The sequence below is a fragment of the Strix aluco genome, chromosome 4 (genome assembly GCF_031877795.1).
Source record: "Strix aluco isolate bStrAlu1 chromosome 4, bStrAlu1.hap1, whole genome shotgun sequence".
Lineage (NCBI taxonomy): Eukaryota > Metazoa > Chordata > Aves > Strigiformes > Strigidae > Strix > Strix aluco.
The window spans coordinates 115,753,866-115,775,681 of NC_133934.1; the positions used below are offsets into that span (position 1 = coordinate 115,753,866).

The window sequence follows — 21,816 nt, forward strand, 5'->3', positions numbered from 1 at the left end:
GGAGGAATGCCTGTTCCAGTTTTCAACCAAGCTAGACAGAAAAGAGTGGTGTGAGTAGAAAACAATGTGGTGTTTGTGAATATAAATCATGCCTTAATAGTTTGTTCCCCTTTAATGTGGATATTAATGCAGTGCATATTCTTGACTTCTGACTTCTGAAAATTTGGGACTTAGCATTTTATGCATGTGTGCTTAGATATTGAAAAACATCACTTTCTCCTCAACGTGAAACTGTGATATATTTGTTGAGAAAAAATAGGACTTTGACACATCCCAAAACCTAGCAATATTGTCTGTGAGATGTTACTGAACTGTATTAAGAGTACCAGAAACTTTCCTTTAAGGAAGGCAGATCTGATGCTTGAAAACAAAACCATTTAATTTTTTGGATGAGAAAGCAGATGACAAGACTGTTTGTTAAGACCTGTGACTTGTGTGTTGTTTTAATTTATATTTTTACTTTGTGCCTAAACCAAAAACTGGTTGAAAGGTTTTTGTTCAAGTATTCACTGCAAATGTAACTTTTCACTGAATATAGAAGCAGTACAAAACAATTAGCAGGAGAAGGTAGGACTTTGGAAGGGCTATCAAAACATTCTTGAAAGTGTCTCTTAATGGATGACCACAATGGCACTTAGGATTGTATTGTTTCTGTGCTGCTGAACATAATACTTGTTCTCTATCTGTATTAATCAAAGCTAGAAAAGACAGCTTTCCTTAGGAAGAGTCATTGGTTTCACTGATGTCATATCCATTTGTTTTGGGTTCCTGTGTTTTAGTTCCATAGCAAATACTTTACATTGCATCAAAATGCTTTGGACTTTGGCACAGCTGGATGCATTCTCAAAACACTGCTATAGAAATGTGTGACAATCTACATTGTACCTGCTCCTTTGGAGCCACTCGGAGATGTTGTTAACTCAGCATAAAGGGAACAGCGTCTCTGATATGACTTGTGTAACGCTCAGAGTGATTCAATGTGTCATGTCATGTCACTGGGAACATCCTGAGTGTGCAATGTGAGGTACCTTGTAATATGGGTTTAATATCACTAGCACATCAGAGCTGATTGAGGAAGGGTTGGTCTGTTACTTCTGCTCCTAATTGTTATCCCTTAAATTCTGCATCTGTTCATGTGCTTTCTAATGGAATTGTAAGGGATCACTGATATCTTTAGGTCTATTCATTGTCCCCACCCTGAAAACCACGCAGGGGATGTTTAATGCAGAGGGCCCACAGAGCATTTGCTCCATCCATTCATGCTCACTACAAAATAATTCCGGTCCTCCTCACTGAACTTTAGTAAGCTAGTATAAGACCACAAGTCACAACTGCAATGTTTCACAAGAGGAGATAGATCAAAAGAATATATTCCTTTGGAAAATAAAAAAAAAAAAAAAAGTAAGTAGACCTCTAATGCCTAATGTTAGAATCCTACAGTAGTTTTGCTGAATGTCTCCGAGTTTATTTGTGATCTCCCATCTGTCTTTCAGTAGATTTATGAGTACATGAAGAAGGCACACCAAATGGGCATCACAGGGATTTTAACATCAGAAACACTAGTGCTCCCTATGTCACAACCTGTTCCTATCCATGGCTCTTCTCTGGACCCTCACATGGAGGTGCAGCATCTCCCTGCACAAGTCAAGTCATGCATGAAGAGAGAAACCACCTTTCTGAATCCCTGCAGGTTAAGCACGGGAGTAGTACGGTGTGAATATGATGCAAACAGACAGGATCAATAAGCAATTTCCTTCATAAAACAGAGGAGACCTTCCTGACATCAGTTCTTTAGGGATAAGTCCCAAACATTTTTACCAAGTTACAACACGTGAATTACTATATATCTTAGGAATCTGGTGGCATGTCCTCCTTGCTCACACATCTCTAGCAGATGCTTATACAGACGCATCTTTCCTTGACCCTTTTTGTGTCCACCTCAGCTGTGTGGACACACATCTCTAATCCCCATGACAGTGTATCTGGGAACACCCATCCATTGCATGAGTGTATGAACTGAGCCTCTCACCCCTTCAGTGCATACATACATGCATGCCCCTCCTGCAGAGACACAGCTGTGGGTTCACTGCCTGTCCTGCCTCTCCAGGGACCTGATCTCCCAGTCCCCTGTGGGGATAACTCCTCAGCCCTTGGTGATACTGCTAAGAACAGAGCCCTCAGCTGCATAAACAATGTGTGCACAAATGATGTCTCCCAGGTAATTAAACAAAACAGCCAGCATGGCCTCACGGGCCACAGCCATGTCCCACTTTCTCTCTTGGTCTATGGGCTCTGTCAGTGTGATCTTGTGGGCTGTACCCATCACTCCTCAATGCAAAGCCCAAACCTTGTGCACAGGACTCAACTTTCATGATGACTGTATCTGATGACTGCTACTGCTTTTAGAAACAGATCCCACTGAAATGAGCTGAGATGCTTTGGATAGCTGTTTGGGTAAGGAAATTGCAACCAGGTAGGCCTTTTCCACTTCAGCTGCTTGGCTGGCTTTACCCTTTGGGTGTGAAATGCACTGCTTTGCACATGAATGCGCCCGTGTCCTCTGTGCCAGGGTGAGAGCTACCATCCTCCACAGCTGGTGTGAATTGAAGAGGATCCAGGAAATCAGCACTTAAGAAAGTCCCCATAGCTCTAGTTCCCCACAGAGACAAGTGGCTGGGCCAAAGTTGCTACCTGCATCACTCTCCTGGTCTGGAGGTATGAAGTCCCCTCCCCTTCTCTGCTATTATAAGGCAGCAAAGATGCTGCGTTCTCCTGGAAATCAGGTTACAACCAGTGTGAGTCAGCTTCCAGATCTGTTCATCAGGGCTACTGAACCTTGCTTGTGTGTCCCAAGGTGAGAATTAATCTGTTAATGTTTGTAAAAAGCTATGTAAATTATCTGTATCATGCTGACAGGTCAAGTGCTGCATTGCTCACTGGCTGCTCCTCCTGACAGTTTAAGATATATGCCAAACAATGTCTATGTTTTCAGATGGTCTTCACTGATGTAGGTTGACTGGCTTAACCCTCTCAGGATTTGGCTCTACTTCTTCTAGTTTACTGGATGGGTGATACAGCACAAATATGCAAGGGTGATGCTTTTTCATATAACCTAGAATAAAATAAATACATCAATTTATGTTTGTGCAGGACCATGAGCTCAAAGGAAACCTCTTGGATCTATTATAGCACATGAGCAATTCATATCTTGAAGGACACGTGGAAAGCAATGAGGCTGAGCAGAGCTGGGTGCTCTGCTTGGCTGTGGGCAAGAAGCAAGAGGCAGCAGCAGAAGCTGCTTCTACGAGCCATTGGCAAGGTTCGGCCCTGCTGTACCTGCAGGAGCTGCAAGTGCTCAGCAGGGCTGCAAGGCTCACCATGAGCCCCTGCAAGAAAGTGAACTGTACCCAAGAAGAGGGTGTGCTTGAAGTTTGGAAGTCTTTTTTTTTTTTTTCCTGTGCTTATCACAAAGATTGCACCTATTATCAATTATTGAGATCAGGGCCTGACAGTGGTAGATACTGTACAAACAGTAAGAGAAACAGCCTCTTCTAGAGAATTAAGTTCTAAGTGAATGCAACTTCCATAACTAACTCTGCAAGCACACAAAACAAAAGGTGTCTAAAAGGTGAATAACTAGTTTCGCTGTCTGCTTTATCACATATCTAGTCCCAGTTATCAGCATTGCATGTAGATTTTTATGTTGATATTGGGTATGAATGATTAATACTTTCATTATCTTTAATGCTTTTTGCAGTGAAGATCATTTGCCACTGATCTTTACTGATGTCTCTGTGGGTGTATCTATACTTTTCCTTAAATACCTAAACTAGAAAGCAATGCTGCAGCATGAGGCAGGGGCTGTTCTCAGTACAAGCTGTTACTAAATGAGAATAGGACAGCCAAAAGAAAGGTACTTTCTGTGAATCATCGTTGTCACATGGTTCTCTTCTTTGAGGCTGCTGGAGCTGATCATTTACTATGTGGGTCATTTTCAGGGACTAACACAGGAATATATACACAGGGTCAATACATATGCTAGCAATTTGGGTAAGTTATGAAAAAGTATTTTTTGTTTCTGCCACTACTGATTATCTGGGCAACTTTTGCTTTCAAAGCCTAATCCAGTACCTGGTGGAGTCAGGGAAAATTGTGCCACTGATTTCTTCCACAGCTGGATCACACCACTGGCTGGATTCGTCATCACCGCTGGGGCACAAGTTGCTGTGGTAGAAAATAGGAACAGTCTGGGGCTTTGCACTTCGTTTCTTTACCTGAAGCTTTCTTTCCATTCTTTTCCTGCTTCAGACATTTATCTGCCACATACTTAGGGCTTCAGCAAATGTTCAGCATGTATCTCTGTGTCTCTGCACAATGCCTTTGCATGCTGGTCACTGGTATTAGCAGAGCTGCTCTGCAACTGGGTATCTCCAAGATTTAGCATGTCTTGTTTAGTTTCATGCAAACAGCCTGTTTGTCAGACACAAAACTCTGTGAAAACGATTCACTATGAAAGGAACTGATTTCTTCTGTCTCCTCTTAAAATGACTGCATATCTCCATTTAGGGTGTTTATTTACACTTGCACTAAACAACCTCTATAGATGTATTCAGCTGGCATTGATCTAGTTGGATTAAGTAATAGGCAGAGGAAAGACAATAGGGCGTGGGCTTTGGGGTGCATCTAATGGATGTAGCAGGACTGTGGCTGTGGTTTCAGATAGTTGCTCCTCAGGGTGGGTCCAGGCCACCTGGCGATGTTGGAGCTACCTTGGGTACAGTTATGTGTGCAGCAGTCCTGTACTGCAGCAGAGATATAGCTGATGTCAGTTATAAATGACTGCAAGTTGGAACAGGACGAATTTATAGGCCATGTTTGGGAGGTTTTAAATACCTTGTTTACTGTGCTGTTAAAAAACAAAGTGTACAATTATAACAAAATAATGAAGACCAAACATCTGTAAATCTTCCTTTGATGAGATGCCTGGTAATATTCTAGTGTTTACAGTTTTGACAGCAAAATGGCACAGAAAAAAAACCCAAACTAGCATTTACAAGAAGTCAGGAATAGGAAAACAGAAGGAAGGCAACAGAGACTTGTGCTAACAGAGGGATTATGGCTCTTGAGAGAGGGCAATGTGCCATCTATGAAGAGCAGTCATTTTTGTAAATTCCTGTTTTCCTGGTTAGCAATTAGCACCTGGTAACAGTGAGGGAGAGGCAGCCCATACAGTGCTTTGACAAGGTGGAAATCATATGCTTTAATGAAATGTTTGGTAGCTCTGCACAGCATCCTCCCGGCATCATGTACCTGGGAAGAGAGTGCTAATGAGTGGGGAGGACAGAGACACAGTTTCTCAGAGACAGGATTGTTCATGCTGACCAACTTCCCAACTGCAAAGTGTGTCCCCATGCTCACGGAGGTGCCCCCCGGGACCCCAGAGGCCCTAACTCCCCAGTCCCCACCTGGTGCTTTGGCCACTCAGCCATCCTTCCAGTGATAGGCAGCAGTGTACAGCAAAAATGTTATTGCAGGTGTGGTGTGGAAGAGTGTGTTCTTAACTGGTTGTGAAAGTACAGAGAGGGTGGCACAGTCATCACACTGGTAGAGCATGGTGTACAGAGAGGTATCAATGAGAAACCTATTCTGTCCTTAATTTGCAAATACCTGCATGTGGTGAAATGCTGTGCATTTGTAAGTCATGCACGTTTTTTCCTCAGTAATGTTTACTTTAGCCCCAGGGAGAGTGCAGAGAGTGTAACTGTGACCAGAACAGATGACTTTGTCAGAGGAGGGAAGTTACCCAGCCTCACTGACAGATTTTTATGAAGGGTTTCCCAAGGCCAGCCTGCAGCAGTGCATCACTACAGATATGCTTTTGACATTTGTAGTCCAAGAAGCAGTGGTATTCCAAGTAAAACACTGCCAGTGGGTTTCCATAAAAAGTCTGATTCTTGGACTATTTGTGGGGGTTTGAATGTAGCTATGAGTTGTACAACCCTAAGCTTTCTCTTGGAAGGACTCCACCAGCCTACATCCATCTTCCTTTCTCCCCTGGAGCACAGTGAGCTGTAGCAATGCTGCTTTGCTCTGCAAGCTACACGTAACCACTCCTTGCCAGTGAGCAGCTCCTGCTTTGGCTTGCACCCTCCAAGCCAGCTCCAGTGAAGAAAGGACTGAACAAAGGAAGAAGGAATTGGGAGCAACTGGAATAAAGGGAGTCATGAGCTTGGGAAGGCAGACTCAGGAGTTTTCTGAATGTTTTCTTTCAGAAATAAGCCAAAAAATGCTCCTGGCCAAAACTCAGCTTCCTGAAAATTTGACAAAATTACTTTCTTCTCCATAAAGTAGATTATCCTTTTGGAAAAATAACTTCAGGCTCTCTTACTAATCCATGCAGAATAGATTGTCCAGTTTTCCTATGGCTACTGCCATAGGTCCTAGTCTGATTATAGGAATGAAATGTAAGCAAGTTTAATGATTATGCAGGCAGATTTATGTGTCCCCAGACAGGCATTCAAATAACAAAAAGAATATAAATATTGGATCTATGGAAAGAAAATGTCCATTATTAAAATCAACCCACAAGCTTGTACCATGAAAAAGCTTTCTTCTTCAACACAGCTGTCAGCCCCGCTGAGATTTTAAATTGGAGTTTGTCTAGTGTAACTCTTACTTTCTATTTAAAAAGCAAAGTCAGAAGCATTAAGCTTTTGTCTTGGGTTTTTAAAATACAGGAAAGCTAATATAATTGCTGTACTAATGTAGAGTTATGAGCTTTTAGACTCTCCAGTTTTTGGCAAAGAAAGGTTACATCTTTTGATTCATGGATTAAGACATTTCCCTGTATATATTTGCCATACACTTACTCTTCAGAAAAAAATCTTCATCCCTTCCTTTCCTCTGGACCATTTGGCATGGCCCTTTGGTTTGTAGCTGCCTATGCTTCACTTGAGAGCTGGCTGCATTTCAGTCACCAGTCACTGTGCAGATTTTTTGTGTGAATTATTTGAGTGTTCTTGGTATCTGGAGATCTAAGGATTTGAAAAGTATGGTTCAAATGTCAGACTGCAACTTGAAAGGCTTCCAAAGATGCAGAGCCAGGTCTGTGGTCTGAGTGAAGCAATGCCTATGCCAAACTCAACACAGAAAGTCTCTGGGTGACAAAAGGATGTCCCACATCAGACCTGTGACATGTGCAACATGGCTTCCAGCTTCACTGTAAAAAGAGTGGTTTAGAGGGCGACTCAAAGTCCCAACCCTCTGAGGAGAACAAGGCTTGGATATGTTACCTGTGCCAGTGATGTTTAGGAGAAGTTAAGGACTGATAGGATAAGCAAAACAGGACTTAGCATGAGTTCTTAAATTAGACAGGTTTTTTGTGAATGCAATTAGCAGCTGTGAAGTCTTTGGAGAAAAATAACTTCAAAGAGAAATCTTTGGAAGGTTGTTTCTATATCAGGAGGAAGTGAAGAGGAATTTGGTTCAAGGATGTTTTTCTGAGTTGGGTTAATTTATTTTCATTTATCATTGAGATTGATTAACACTGAATTGATGGGACAGTGTCATTATTGCTTTGTTCATCTTCTTTAGAAAAATAGTATGTATAATAGCAAAAAAAAAAAAAAAAAGGAAATCTGCACACTTTATTTGGGTTTTTTTGTGCCCCTCCTTGGAGTCTCTAGAGCCATAGATCAATTGCTAGTGTTTAGTGACCTCCTGCCCAAGAGTGTAGGGCCTGTGGGTGGGTTGTCTGCTATGGCTGGCACTTGTACAGTGCATAATCTAAAATGACACTGACCCTTTGCAGCCTTATGAGAATATTTTCAGCAGGATGAATTGTTCTTGAATGTTTTCTTACATTCCCAATGTTACATGCCCAAACATTTTTTTCATCATCTTGAGTGTATGTCCTACATTTCTTCTCTGCTCTTTGTTGCATGGTTTTGATTATTGTAGCCAACAGCAAAGGTCAAAAGACATTTTACTGTTTCTACTTCTATGTTTCTGTTAAGCTGAATTAAGTTGTTGGTACTGCAGAGTGACTTGTTAAAAAGCTTATGCTGCAAGACTTCAACCAGTATAAACTGAAGCTGAGCTATATCAGTTTAAAACGGGTGGTCCAGAGAGATAATGCAGTCTGAAGAATAGGGTACTGATCTGAAAACCGAGAAAAAGAGTTCGGTTCTCTGGAGCTTCAATGGGCAGCTTCATGAATTTAGGTAAGGTTTTTCGTCTTATTCTGCCTCAGGTTTTCTGGATGGGTGGTAGAGTGACACTGTATATTAAAAGACTTTGTACATTCCGTTTTTCAATCATGCAGTCTTATTCCTTTCACATCTAACATTAATCAGTACAACTGCCTGTTTAATTTACATTACAGATAGGTTCTGAAATCATAATATCTAGGAAAGCTATGGTATCATTGAATCGGTTAATTATATTTACTAGTGTCTGTGAGTATTCACTAGTTAGGTATCATTTTGCAGTCCAGAATTGAACCAGCACTGAGTTTTGCCCACCAAGCAACCTTCCATTTCTTTCCTATATAGCAAAGAAAATCCAGAAGTTTTCTTAGACTATGAATGATTCCGAACAGAATTTTCAGATTAACCTGAAATAATATTCCACTTGGTCTTTTAAATTTCAAATGGCCTTTGGAGAAGTTTGGCATGAGTGTCTTTTTTATTTTTTTATTTCTTTAAAATTCTAGATATGTGACTTATGCAGGAGCTTTGATTATATTTTTTTTTGTTGTTGTTGTATTAGAATTTCCTCACATGTTGTGAACTGGCAATACCTGAATATCTCTTCTATGATTAGTGCTCATTTCCCAATTTTACTTTGTGAGGAAAGCCCTTTCTCTCACCAGAGCCTGAAGAACATTGTTCCACTCCAGGGCTGCCATCTTCTGTGGGTTTTAGATGGTCCATGACCACAAGCTTTTTTTTCTACTGGTATGCTCATTCCTCCCATTCACGTCACCCCAGCACTTCCTGATGCTGCCTTGCAGCATGAAAGGGGAAGAGATGGATAAACATCTCCCTAGAGGACCATTTGGCTTTAAAAATATGAGTAGAGCCAAAGGGATACTTTACAAATGTGAGCAAAGTATCTTAACGAAGAAAGCATCAGTCCTATAGGGATGGTATGACAGCTACTAGAATAGAAAACAGGTTTGTGTGAACATGCAAAATATCTTGGGCAACTATTCATAACAGATAAACACTTTGTTTGAAAATTAAGTTGAAAGAAACATTGCCAACCTGCTGTTTCTAGGCATGTTGCTATTCATTTACTTATCACACCAGTTCAGCGTGACTCAGCGCTCTCCCTGTGTGTTATAAGGACTCTGGAACTTACACACAATCATTTCCAATGACCGATTTTACATAATTCAGGTACTATGGATATTTTATTTATTATTATCAGCCTCTTTATTGCAATCAATATTTTTAAAGAATCCATTATATGTTAAAAAAAAAAAAAAAGGGTTAAATTTGGCTCTCTGTTCTCGGGCATAAATCCAGATTAGCTTTCCTTTTAATAGAAATTTTACTCAAGGTTTTGTGAATGGAATTTGGCTTGGTGTCCATTGAAGAAAAATGTAGCAAAATATACATTCCTCTCCCTAAATCCTTAAGAAGAATTACCAATATGCTACTGAATACTCTTAATACAAGAAAACAGGGAAATATTTTCAGTTTTGTGGCTGTGTTCTTGGTCTTATTCACATTTTATATGGGCATTGTTTTAAATTACTGGCACTACATTAGAGTATGTCAAGATGCACCATATAAACAGATACAATTTACCATGACCTTGAGGCAACATGATGTGTATGTTGCATTACATTAGCTATCAAAATATGTTCCTTATATAGTACAGTACCCACTGCAGACAGAGAAAGAATATGGGTTGTTAGGCATATAGTACAGAGTTGGAAGACATATGCAGATAATCTCTCCAGATCTATAGTCACATAATTTGTATCTTTTTAAAGAGACTAGGAATAAACTATAGGGCAAACAATGAATCCAAATGGCTTTGCTGCCTATGCAGGGTGACATCCTTTGCTGAACAATGGAAGCCTCTGGTCAGGAAGCACATAACTGTGAGGGTGACCAAGCATTGGAACAGGTTGTACGGCGAGGTTGTGGAGTCTCCATCCTTGGGGATAATGAAAAGCTGTCTGGACGTGGTCCTAGTCAACTGGCTGTAGGTGGCCCTGCTTGAGCTGGGGGGTTGGACCAGGTGACATGTGTCACCTTGCTCTCGTGTTTTCCCAAATGTGCTACTCCACTCACAACCAGCTTGTTTGCCCAGGAGTGTGGGACCTGTGCAAGTCGAGCTGCCACCTCTCCTCCATGCCATGCTTGCTCTGAGCACAAGCCAGAGGGGCAGCTGCTCCCATGGATCAAGAGCCTGGCTCTCCTGGCTGTGCTGGGTTTGTTCAAATCGACCTTCAGCAACTTACTTCAACCTTCTGTTCTTCCCCCCTCCCCTTCCCATGGGGGGAAGTACTGTTGTAATTTTGTAAGCTGCTTGGGCTAGGTATCGTTCTTGCTATCTGTGTCTGGTTTCTAGCCCAGACGTCAGCAGGGGTTGCCACATGCTGCTGCAATATAAATGACTAATGATGATGATAAAAGGTGTAGGAGTTGGTTGCCTGGAGTGTTATCCTACTTTGATAACTTTGTTTTAGAAACTAGCTTCTTCCTCAAATTATCTGTTATTTTACCTTATTAGGTCTAATATTGTAAAAGTGGCAAGGGATTTTTGGCTGCCTCTGTTTTGGAATGCTGATCCCAGGACTCTGAAAGAGGCTATGAAATTTTCAGAGTTTGGATGGTGTTGCTGTGATGGTGCCAGTAGCCTTCAGCTGAGTTGCAGGTTATTGGCACCTTTAAGAGTCAGCTGCAACTGTGTCCTAAAAGAGGCATTCAATAGAGAAGTGCTCTATTTTTAAATTTGGGCTGATATAGGTAATAATTACACACAAAACAGTATGTGAAAAGAACATTATCAAGGTTGCACAGCTCAGCACTTGAAGCTAAGAAATGCTGCAAGTAAAATTGTCTCTACTCCATTAATTTGCCACCTTGCACAGGTGCATCAGTCACAGACTATTTTTGCCCAGGATCAGAGTCTCGCTTGGTGTGCATAATAGATGACACAGTTTGTGAGTTCAATACTTGATTTTATTTTTCACTGTTCAATGCATAGCTCAGACTTTGCTGTGAAGGCAAAATTATTTCCCACTGGAGCATTCCAGGGTGTTCCACCATGCAGGTCCTTGCCACGTGCAAACACTGACTTATTTCCATTTACAACACCTTAACAACAATTCTGGGTATCATTACTCCCCAGTACTGCTGGTAACATAAGGGAAAAAAGAGTAAGATAAGAAGTATCCATAATTGTGGGTGCCCAACGTAATTTTTTTAGAGGACCTGGCAGCACGTATTGCAGCTGCCATTGACTTCCACTGCAGTGGCCAGTACTTTCAGATAATTTAAGCCTCCAGGTCCAAGGCTCCCAGAAATACAGAACAGGGGAGCAGGTTTGAAAATCCTGGTGTGAATGAGTTGTCTCATTCCTCAGGGCAGTATCTCATGCCTGCAAACAAAAGACTGCTGCTCCTCTTCTCAGTCTCTCCTGCCACCCTTTAAATTCTGCAAAAAAAATGAAGCATCCTACAAAAAAGAACTTTTTTCTCTCCTTTTTTATGGCAAATGCACTGTGCTCTGACTGAAGCTGGAGTTCGGTGGACAGAATAGTGCTTAGCTAAAGCCTACCTGATAACACATGAACAGAAGGAGGTTGAATTCATCCTGGATCACCTTTAATTGTGGCATTTTTGGCTGGTCTTTGCAAATTAATTACCAAAAAAAATCAAATGATTTATTTTTTTAAAGCAAACAGAAAAGTATTTGCTATTCAAATTTTCACACTGACAACCATCAATGTCATTTTAGCCTACTGAAGTGCTGCAAAGATGCTTTGAGCTAAGAGAGTAATTAAACAGGAAAAAAAATTACAAGAGATTTAATTTCTTTTACAAAACTTATCACTTAAAAATATACATATTTTCAGATGCACAAGACTTCTTCAGCACTTCTATCAAGATCTCAGCTACGATAAAATTGAGAATGCAGTCCTTGCTTCAAAAGTGAGGATACTTGAGTATTTCACAGAAAAGGTTGCCAGATTTTTATATGGATAAAACAATAATTGGTTTCCAAACATCGTTCCTATAAACAGCAAAACTGGGTGATTTTTTTTCCCAGAAGAATATTATCCCTGAGACAAATGGCTGGCATGTGTCGTTTCAGACCAAATAGTTATAATTTTAAAAGTTATAAAAAAACCTGAACACATCTTTCCTAAATCAGAAAGTGTCAGTTGGCTAAAATTATTTGCAGTGTCCCTTAATGTAGCTGTAATTAATTTTTGGAATAAAGATGTAGTTGTAAGTAAAAACTGAGATTTTAGACTTTCTAGATTGTTAGAGCAGCTCTAGTGTTATATCCCTCAGGCTTCTGAATGCTCTTCTGGTGCACACTTGTTTCGTAAGGAGAGGTCACATTTGAGGTAAAGGTAGTTTGATCCATTACAGGCCAAATTATCTTCTGCCCTTGGCTGAATTTAGAGATATTATATAGCAGAAAAATAATACACATTTGTGTCACTTCTCTACCTCTTATTATTTCTTAAATTTCTTCTGAAGCAGCTCAGTTTCAATTCCAACATGCAGTGGTGAGGCCAGATCTTCAAATTGCTTGTGACAGAGGTTACGTGCCTTCTGGCAGATAACGGAGACCTGTCTTTCTCTGAGACTTGGGTATTGTATTTTTTCCTTTTACAGGGCTTCAACATATTTTTGTTCCTAAAAGAGAACCCTGGAGATGCCCTTGAAATAGAAAATGAGGTGCTGAGATCTGAAATGATGGAAAGAGATACTTTTAACATCTCATTCTTTCACATAGCTATTTCAGCTAATGCTACTTTTATGTGGAGAAAAATGCAAATTTTAAGGCTTTTAATAGTTGTGATTTATTTTTTTTTTTTTAAATCTGAATATGCCAGCATCCAGGTGTGCTCACTGTAGAGATTTTTTTGTTGTTCTACTTTTTTAAGATCAGGATGGGCAAAGGACTAAGAGAGGTAAATCCAACTTCAAACTTCAAATCTTTATTCTATCATGATTTCTGGTGTGTGGGAGGGAGAGATGTTAGCTGCTTTTTTTTTTTTTTTTTTTCTTTTTTCCCCTGTGAATGAAAAGTGTCCCTTCTACCACCCTTGGTATGTATAACTTATAAAATCTTTGGGAGTAAGGACAATACATCTTCAGCACACAGGCTCCTCATTAATACCAGAAGCTCAGAAGGGTTTTGTCCTTTGTTGCTTCAAAACCCCCTCATATACCTAGAAAAGGCAAAGAGTAAGCCAACAAAAATAACTAAAAGCATAGAATGGCTTCTGTATGAGGAAACAACTAGATAGACTGGGATTTTTCAGTCTTGAAAAAAGATGACTACAGGGTAAGAGACTTACAGCGTTCTAGGTGGCCTGCAGAATAAAAGCCAATTACTCACTGTTTCCCAAATTACATAATGAGGAATTAATTAACGTCCCTTAATTATCTTTTGAGCTTATTGCTAGAGGACACTGTATAGAAGTAAAATAACATGAGTTCAAGCTGCAGTTAGACAAATTTAGAGAAAACAAATCTATGAAGGGCCATTAAACCCAAAAAATGCTTCCCCTGGCAGAGGAAGTCCTTGAGTTGCAGATTTCTGGACTCTAGTTAGGTACAGCAGGGTAAACATTACCACAGTCATGCTGTGTACCTTTGGCATCTGCTGACGGCAAGGAGATACCTGGTCAGCTGGACTGTAATCTGGCTCCATTTGGCTACTTTCATGCCCCTTAATGCCACAGCGTGTTTGGCCTTTACTGGACATCTTATAAAGCAGTTCTGGGAAATCTCTACTGTGGCTAGGTCTTTCAGTCCCTTCCCCACTGATGGGAAAGGAGCAATGAGACACAAAAGACCTGTTCGGGGCTGATGTTTGCTTTCTCTTCTCCATTGAGCTGCTGCTTCTGGGGCAGGAGCCTCTTGGGCTCTGCAGGATGGGGCTCAGTGGACTCTATATGAAGAGGGAGCCTAAGAGATCTGTTCCTCATCATTGTGTCCACAATATGCAACTTCATCTTTCAGCAGTAACCATTTGTTGCAGCAGAGCAGTAAATTGTCTGAAAATGGAGCACACGCAGTCAATATTTGTTTTAGAACCAGTGCATTTGCACACATTGCAGAGGGATTCATGTGAACAAAATAAACATAGACCCTGTCATTCTTCCTCTCTTCTTGCTGATAGAGGGTATCAGGAGTTAACCTCAGGAAGATTGGGAGGGATGAAATACTTTTTTGACTCAAAAGGTCTGAAAAGAAATACTGAGTATTTCAGAGGAGGAAAATGGCAAGTATGTGCTGCAGTACTAACTGAGAGTCAAGCGCTTCTGCTTCTGAGCATTAGCACCAAGCAACCAAGTACAGTGCTGTGTATCAGGAAAATGGATTGTGAACACAAAATAGGCCAGTCTAAACCAACCAGAATTATACTGAAATTTCACCACTGTTTAGGCCCAGCCAGAAAATTAATCATCTCTGGATTTGTGAAATTTGGACTTTTAATCATAAATGCTTCCAGTTGTGTTTTAAATAGACTGTTATTTTGATGAATAACAATTCATTCTTCATAGTGCGTTTCATATCAAAGGGGAGAGGGCTATGGGTTAAAGGGTGACTTATTCTCATTTCAGTCAAGTTTGTTTCTTTCACAAACTAGGACTCCTGAAGCCTTAGGAATCTTGGTATGGGAGACCTTGCTGTAGGTGGAGGAGCCAAAGGCTGTTAGTGAGTCTGTGACTAGCACTGTGGAGGCAGGTAGAGTCTAGTAATAGCCTGGTATTTAAGGATCATTATTCTGCTACAGATCACAGCTTTGTTTCGAAGATAAGGATACTTGTATTCACAATATTTGGTGTCTTTATGATCGAGCTTAGGTATCTGGAACATTTCAGGGTTGTGCATGGTCCCAGAGACATAAATGAGGAGAAGGAAGGTAAAACTGTAAAACTGGCAGCAAGTCTTTTGCCTCCTCTGAGTTCTGAGCTGCCTGGGGGACAAAAACAGCTGCCAGAACAAACTGGATCAGACCCATGGTGGGGAGCAGGATGAGCCCTATAATGCATTACTCATTTGAATTCTGCCTTCTCAGAATAACCTCTTTGCTGCTGAGTGCTTCTATTTATTCTAGAGGTCTCACATTGCTGAGACCTTTGGAAATATCCTGGCTGTAGTGCTATAAATAGCGTGTATTTCCCACTGACTAAAACTTGCCAGCATAGCAGCAGCCTGACGTGGGTTTATTTTCCTGCTTGAGGACTACATAAGTGCTTGTGTCCTCTCTCCACTGAGACATCTCTTCGCCTTAGGTGCTGGTCTCTGCTCACTGCTGGGGAGTGTTATTGAACCTGGATCACATTCCTGCTCTTTCTGATATTTTTTCTCTAATGAAACACCTCTCTCTGGGCACCTTTTCCTTGTCTCCCCTCTCCCTTCTCTTATGGCAGGTCTTTGCTTTTCTCAGGTATTCTGATTTCTACTGTATATTAGTTTCTGCTCATTCTATTTCAATTTATCTGCTATTCATACATACTGCACACTGCCTGTGCAAGCTGCTGTGTCTGAATGAGCTTTTAGTGAAGCTTACGGCCCCAGAGCTTCCCTTGGCCTTACTGCATTTCAGTTCCCTGAAATCCAGCTCTAAAAATAAATGCAAATGTGCATCTCTGCACCCGCCAGTGCTTCTCTGAGCATATTGTGTTAGTGGAGTTTAGGAGAGGATTTATCCAGTCAAAACAGCAGGAGGATTGGGAGTGGATACAGAGTCATCACAGAAGTGAGAATATGCCAATGCAATCCTTAGAAAAATGATTGCTAACAAACTCAAATGTGTGTGCTAAGTTTGCCTTCCTCCCACAGATCACTAGCAGCAGTGCAGTATCCACTTAACTGCCCTGCTCAGCATCTTGCCTGGGGTCTGTCCAGGATTTGAGCCGAGCACCCAACTTTCTCAAATCTCCCCTTGGAGGAAAATGAGGTCAAAAGAACTTGTTAGGAGGAGAGGAACAAAACTTCTCTTGGCTGTGATGTTCAAGTGGGGTTAAATCCTCGAGGAGCCTCTCCTCCCTGCTTGGTAATTCAAGCATTTATTTGTGAGATAAGGGAAGGTGTCAGCTCCAGCAGCATCTGAACTCACACTCTGCTTTGTATGATTTCTGTGCCCTCTTCAGTTTGCTAATCAAAACAAATTTCCACTGTGTGTTTCTTATCCCCAGAGGGTGGAACTATCCTCAGAAAATTAAAGCTCTCTTATCTCTTAATGTGTCATCACAACTAATAGCCTGGGGACTGTAAACAAGTTTAAATATCAAAACCATTTGGCTGGTGATTGTCTGTGATTATGGATTAAGAATACAAAATTTGTGCTCACTGATATTCAAACTAGATGGAATACAAGGAGCCAGATCCTCAGTTGGTGTAAAGGGACATGGATCAGATCAGCTAAATTCAGGGGAGGGAGGTTGCATTGTACCAGCTGAGCATCTGACTCCGGGAGCTTTCAGAAGTTTTCATTCTTGTTTTTCAAAGTGCTGGATAATAGATGACAGCACGGGGCTGATCAGGAGGAGCGCTGAGGGCCCCTGGCAGAGCCTGGAGCATCCTCCTGTCCTCTGACTTCCCAGGAGCTCCGCTTCTGCTGGCTGCGCCCTCTACTCGCAGACTCTTTGGGGAGCTCATAAATAATGACTTAGAAGAGAAATGATTTAAGATTATAAAACTTTTTCAAGAGCAAGTCAAGGTGCCAGCATATTCAAAAGCTGACAGATGTGTCGGGGCAGGTACTTTGTGCGGGATGCGCTTTGTATCTTCAATGTGACATACTGCAGTAAATTCACAAATGTGCACTTGCTGCTGCCTTTTCCAAAACCATGCCACTAAGCCATCACCTTTAGCTCAGTCACTGCTCACACTGAGATTGAAGAGACAAGTAAGGATTATCTCCTCTTGCTAGAAATGCTTTGTCTAGTTCACTGGACTGTTTGCAGAGACAGTGATGTGCAACAGGTCCCATAGATTTGGGGAGATAGTAGTGGGTGTATTTTATAGCACTGTTGGATTTGGAATTTTTCATGTTAGCACCTCCCTCTTTTGGAAGTATTTGTGGGGCCTCATTTTTGTTATGGATCATTTTCTGACGTAGGCTGGGCAGTTCTTCAAAGAATCCCACAGATGAGAAACTGAGGCAGGGAGAGACTAAGTGGATTTCCTTTACGTATCTAAGTCAGCAGCAGCGCAAGGAATGTTTTAACCACTGAACTGTCCTTTTCTCCCCTGTGCAATGCAGAATACATGAAATACATATCTTTTCATGGATAGCTTTTTGGAATTCATATCTTTTCAAAAGGCTGATGTTAGGTTAATGATGAATCTTACAAAATGATGTAGGAAACACATTAATTTTGATGTGGCAGGAAAGCACTTTCCTAATGAAGAAGTAATTAAATGAGAAGGATCATTATTAAAGAACCAGTAAATCTAGTGTTCTTTATCCTTCTTATCTCAGCACTTCTAGGACTACCCAGTTCTGGATAAGCAGTGTTTCTGACAAGCATAAAGTCCCACCAGAAAAATATAAAAGGAGCAATGTGTCATAAGAATCTTAAAAATATGATACAGTGTCAAATAAATTAAATCAGTTTCCAGAAGAGAATAATAAAGGCTGAAAAAAGGTACCCAGAAAGCCAGAAGACTTTCCTATTTTCTTAACTGGGGGTAATTATACTAAAACTGACAGCAAGTATTTTCCCAGAAGCAAAAAACACCCACAAACCCCAGCCAGCCAAAATACCACTCAGAGCATGAGATCTGTGAAAGTTAAAGGCTTGAGTCTGCCATTAGGAGATTGCTTCTCTTCTCACAAGGTCAGTCCTTACATGTGGAGGAGTAATTTTGATTCTGGTCTCCTCCCAGTTCAAAGTCAACGCTTACCTTGATTTCCATAGTACTATATTTGACAAAGTACTAATATAATTGTATTTGGTACCAGTCTTGTCCTGTTTGAATGTTAAACGCTTCTTAATACCAAGCCCATTGTGCTCTCTCTCATAGTTTAGGTGATGTATAAAATAGCAAGCAGTGTGGACCCGCTGGTGCAATCCCTCCAGGGAAACTAATGGTGTCAGTGCCCGCACTACATGTGTTTTAAGGGTTTTACTTCAGACCAGCTTTTGTCTGGACCCCTGGTGCCATGGACTGAAATTTATTTTATTGTTTTTATGGCACATGAAGAGCTCCTGGAGCACACCTTTGGGTATAGTTTCATCCAAAAAGGATGCAGTTCATGCAGTCCCAGGCTACATCATAGCATGAGCCAAATACAGCACATAGGCATGACTGGAGCAACAGAGATGACCAGCAAATCACACTGTGCATCAGCTGATGTATAAACTCTCAACTGCTGTTGCCTCCTTGTTGTTCCTTCATATTTATCGTGTCCCAGTCACCAGCTTCTCCATGCATATCTCACTGCATCATGCTGTGAGGACCTTCTCCCTCAGTTAAGGCCCCTTAGTGGGACAGAAATAATCTGGCAGTCTGAGTTGCCGTGGCAGTGTTTGGGTTTGAAACCATTCAGTATCTCCTTGCTAATAATTAGGACTTGCAAAGAGGAGAAAAGTGATTGTACAACCTCAGATCAGAGATCGTGCAGCCCAGGGACCCCCTCTCTCTCAGTAACCAGTAATGGGTGGCTGGAAAAGACTTTAATAACAAGGCAGAGATGTGGGTACTGCTCCAGAATACTTTCTTAGCTTCCAAAAAATTCACAACTGAAGGATTTCCTAAACCAGAGGCTTTGTCTTTATATCTAATAGCCTTTGATACATTTTTTTCTTTGGTGAATTATTTCTTTTTAGTTTTATGTTAATTTTAGGCTCTAGTGTCCTGCAGAAAAGTTTGACACTAATTTCATGCTGCACAGATTAGATTTATTAAGAAAAGGCTGGGGATGTTAATGAGAGGTTCAGATGCCCCCATGCTGCCTCTGCCCACATTAGTCCTAGAAAGAGGATTGTCTAGCACATGTGGTGCAGAGTCGCCATACCAAAGCTACAGTGTCAGTGGATGCAGTGCATGTGCAAATCCATCCCAGGTGGGACTCTGCACTACTCTGTGTGGGTTTATGTTGATGTGAATGGGAAACTCTGCCCAAACCATAGGATGCAGAGAGACCCATTGTACCTTCTCTGACTTTTTTTCAGAGCCAGAAGGGCTTGACCCACAAGATGCTTGTGTATGACCATATTTCTGTGGGATCCGGATTGCTGAATCAAGAGTGCTCAGCTCTTGTGGAAACTAGCCAGCAAGGACTTCACCCTCCCCTCAAATCCTTGTGTTCCAGGCCTGGGATTTTATCAGTTCGTATTTGTGATCCCACTTAATTTTTCAAATAAACAGTGAAATGCAAACATTTGGCCAGAGGGAAAATCTCCCAGTTACTGAAGGGGGAAAGAACACAATATCCAAATGACTCATGGCTTTGTGGGTGAAGCAACGGCTGCATGTCATAGCTTGGGATGTGGGTTTGTGGTCCGATGCCACACGGAGTGCATGTGCTTGGGTTGTAAGGTTAATATAAATGGCTTTAGTAGGAATTCTCCTGTGATTTCCCAGAGCCAATTTGCTTTTTAAGATATCACTGACTGTGTGGTGGCAATTAATAAGATAGGGAGGGCACCTGCCAGATGCCAGTAAACCCTCCTCTGGACACCAGGTGGGGGCAAATGTGACAAAGCTCTTCTGCTGCTATAAGAGGTAGGTCCTGCAGGAGGAGTTGTGGGTGGCCATGGCTGGAGGAACTGTGGGGACCAGGGAATTTCTGAGGGCTGGGAGGGTGTCAGCATCCCTGGGAGGTACCTGGTGCCTCTGAAGCTTTGCTCTCCTGGGGTAAGACACCTGAAGACCTGCTGGATGAGCATGCTCTGATGTCTAATGCAGTACCCTTCTGCCTGGTGCCCCCCTGCTCCTGCTGACTTGTATCTGCCATGGATACCCTGGGGTTACTGACTCCTTTGCTCTTGTTTTCCTCTGTGTCACTTGGTGACACTAACGCAAAACACAGAAATGCTAACGCAAGTGTAAGTATAAAGGCCAGTGGCACCCCCGCAGACCCCTACCTCTGCCTTACTGCTAACCACTGGTACCTGCTGGGATTCAGTCACGATGCCTGTTCTAGGAAGTTGCCAGCAGTTACCTGCAGTCCTATACATGAACAACTTGCAGATGTGACAAAATATAGGTTGTTTTGTCTCGATTCTCTGTTTTTCCTCTCAGTCTCTCTACTGCAGGATTTCCTCACCTCTCCCACTCCTTTCCATCCTTTCAGTACTCTGGTTGCTGCTCTGCAGCTGCGCAGCCCAGGAACTCGATGGAGCTGCAGGTCAGGGCTTCCCTCTGGTGATACCTGCTGGGGGGAACTTGTGCCCACGGAGGTGGTGGCCTATTTCAGGGAGCCCTCACCACCCTGAATATCCATGTTGCATGGGATCTAGTGGGTTTGCTCTGCAAGTTAGCGGAGGGAGCAATGAAGGAAGTGCCTGTGCCCCCTTTCTCCTCCAGCCAAACCCCTCCTATAGGCAGCAGCTGTTGGGGAGCATTTTGGGTTACATCCTACCACTGCTTCCTGCAGCAGAAACATCATGGGATATGGTTTACAGCTTGGGAGACAACAGCAGGGCATTGCCTGAACCCAGCTGCTGGCAGACCAGTTGGATTTGGGAAAACAGCCAACCTTTTTCAGTTTTCTGGGGCGCTCTGGTTTGCCCGTAAGATAAGAATTTGCAGTGTTAGATAAGCACAGATAAATAGAATTTATCCATTTCTAATTTGAACAATCAAATGTTTACTCAAGTCTCAGTGCCTGGCTGGAAGACCAAGGGAGCTTCTTTGTTTGTGGCTTCAGCAGTGCCACATTTGGCAGCCTGGTCCCACATTTGAAGAATCTTCTGGTTTTGAGTAGTTCAGAGGCTGAGGCTGCTGCTTAGGAAATGGCTGTACTCTCCCTGCAGGCAGATCAATACATTTCAGCTCACTGCACTGCAAGTAACTTTTCATCGTACATTAGGAATAAGGAAAACAAAAGCCAAGATGGATGTTATTTTGGTTTTGCTTTTATTTTGAATTATTTATTAGGAAGTCACTGCTGTCTTCCTTTTCATCAGGAGACAAAATGCCTTTGTCTTTTGTGATTTTTCCTATTAAAAAGAAACGAGGTCTTCCCAGTTTTATTTCCCTCATCCATTTGCTTCTTTGTACTGAAGTGTAAATCTAGGGTCTCCATAACTTGACAAGATGGTCTCCCACAGTTCTAATCCAGGCAGTGTTCCCACTGATGCCAGTGGAGTCACACCACCTTGGTACATTTCTGACCAGTTTTATAATGACGTTGCAGATGAGTTATATGCGTTATGAACAATTGCTGGCACATAATCAGGGGTGTTATGGATGGTTATAAGTAATCTACAGGCTAGCTGAACTATCATTTTAATTAAGCATTTACTAAATAGCTAGTAAAAATATTAATCCTTTTTAAAGTGAATTCTTAATATAACATGTTATGGGGCAAAAATTCTGCAATTGGCTCCACTATTAATATGAGTTTGGAAACTCAAACTAACAATCCA

The 21,816-nt window shown here is 41.7% G+C and overlaps 1 protein-coding gene across 9 annotated transcripts in view; it reads left to right on the top strand.

Moving 5' to 3' along the window:
* Positions 1-21,816, top strand: part of TUNAR (transmembrane neural differentiation associated intracellular calcium regulator) — a 166,799-nt gene that overhangs the window by 144,089 nt on the left and 894 nt on the right. Inside the window, exon 1 of one of the 9 annotated variants that reach the window (XM_074821587.1) lies at positions 2,592-2,715. The exons of the other annotated variants lie outside the window; for them this stretch is intronic. The gene's annotated coding sequence lies outside the window, so the exon portion shown is untranslated. Of the gene's footprint in view, positions 1-2,591; positions 2,716-21,816 lie in introns of those variants that run through there. 9 annotated transcript variants of the gene reach the window in all.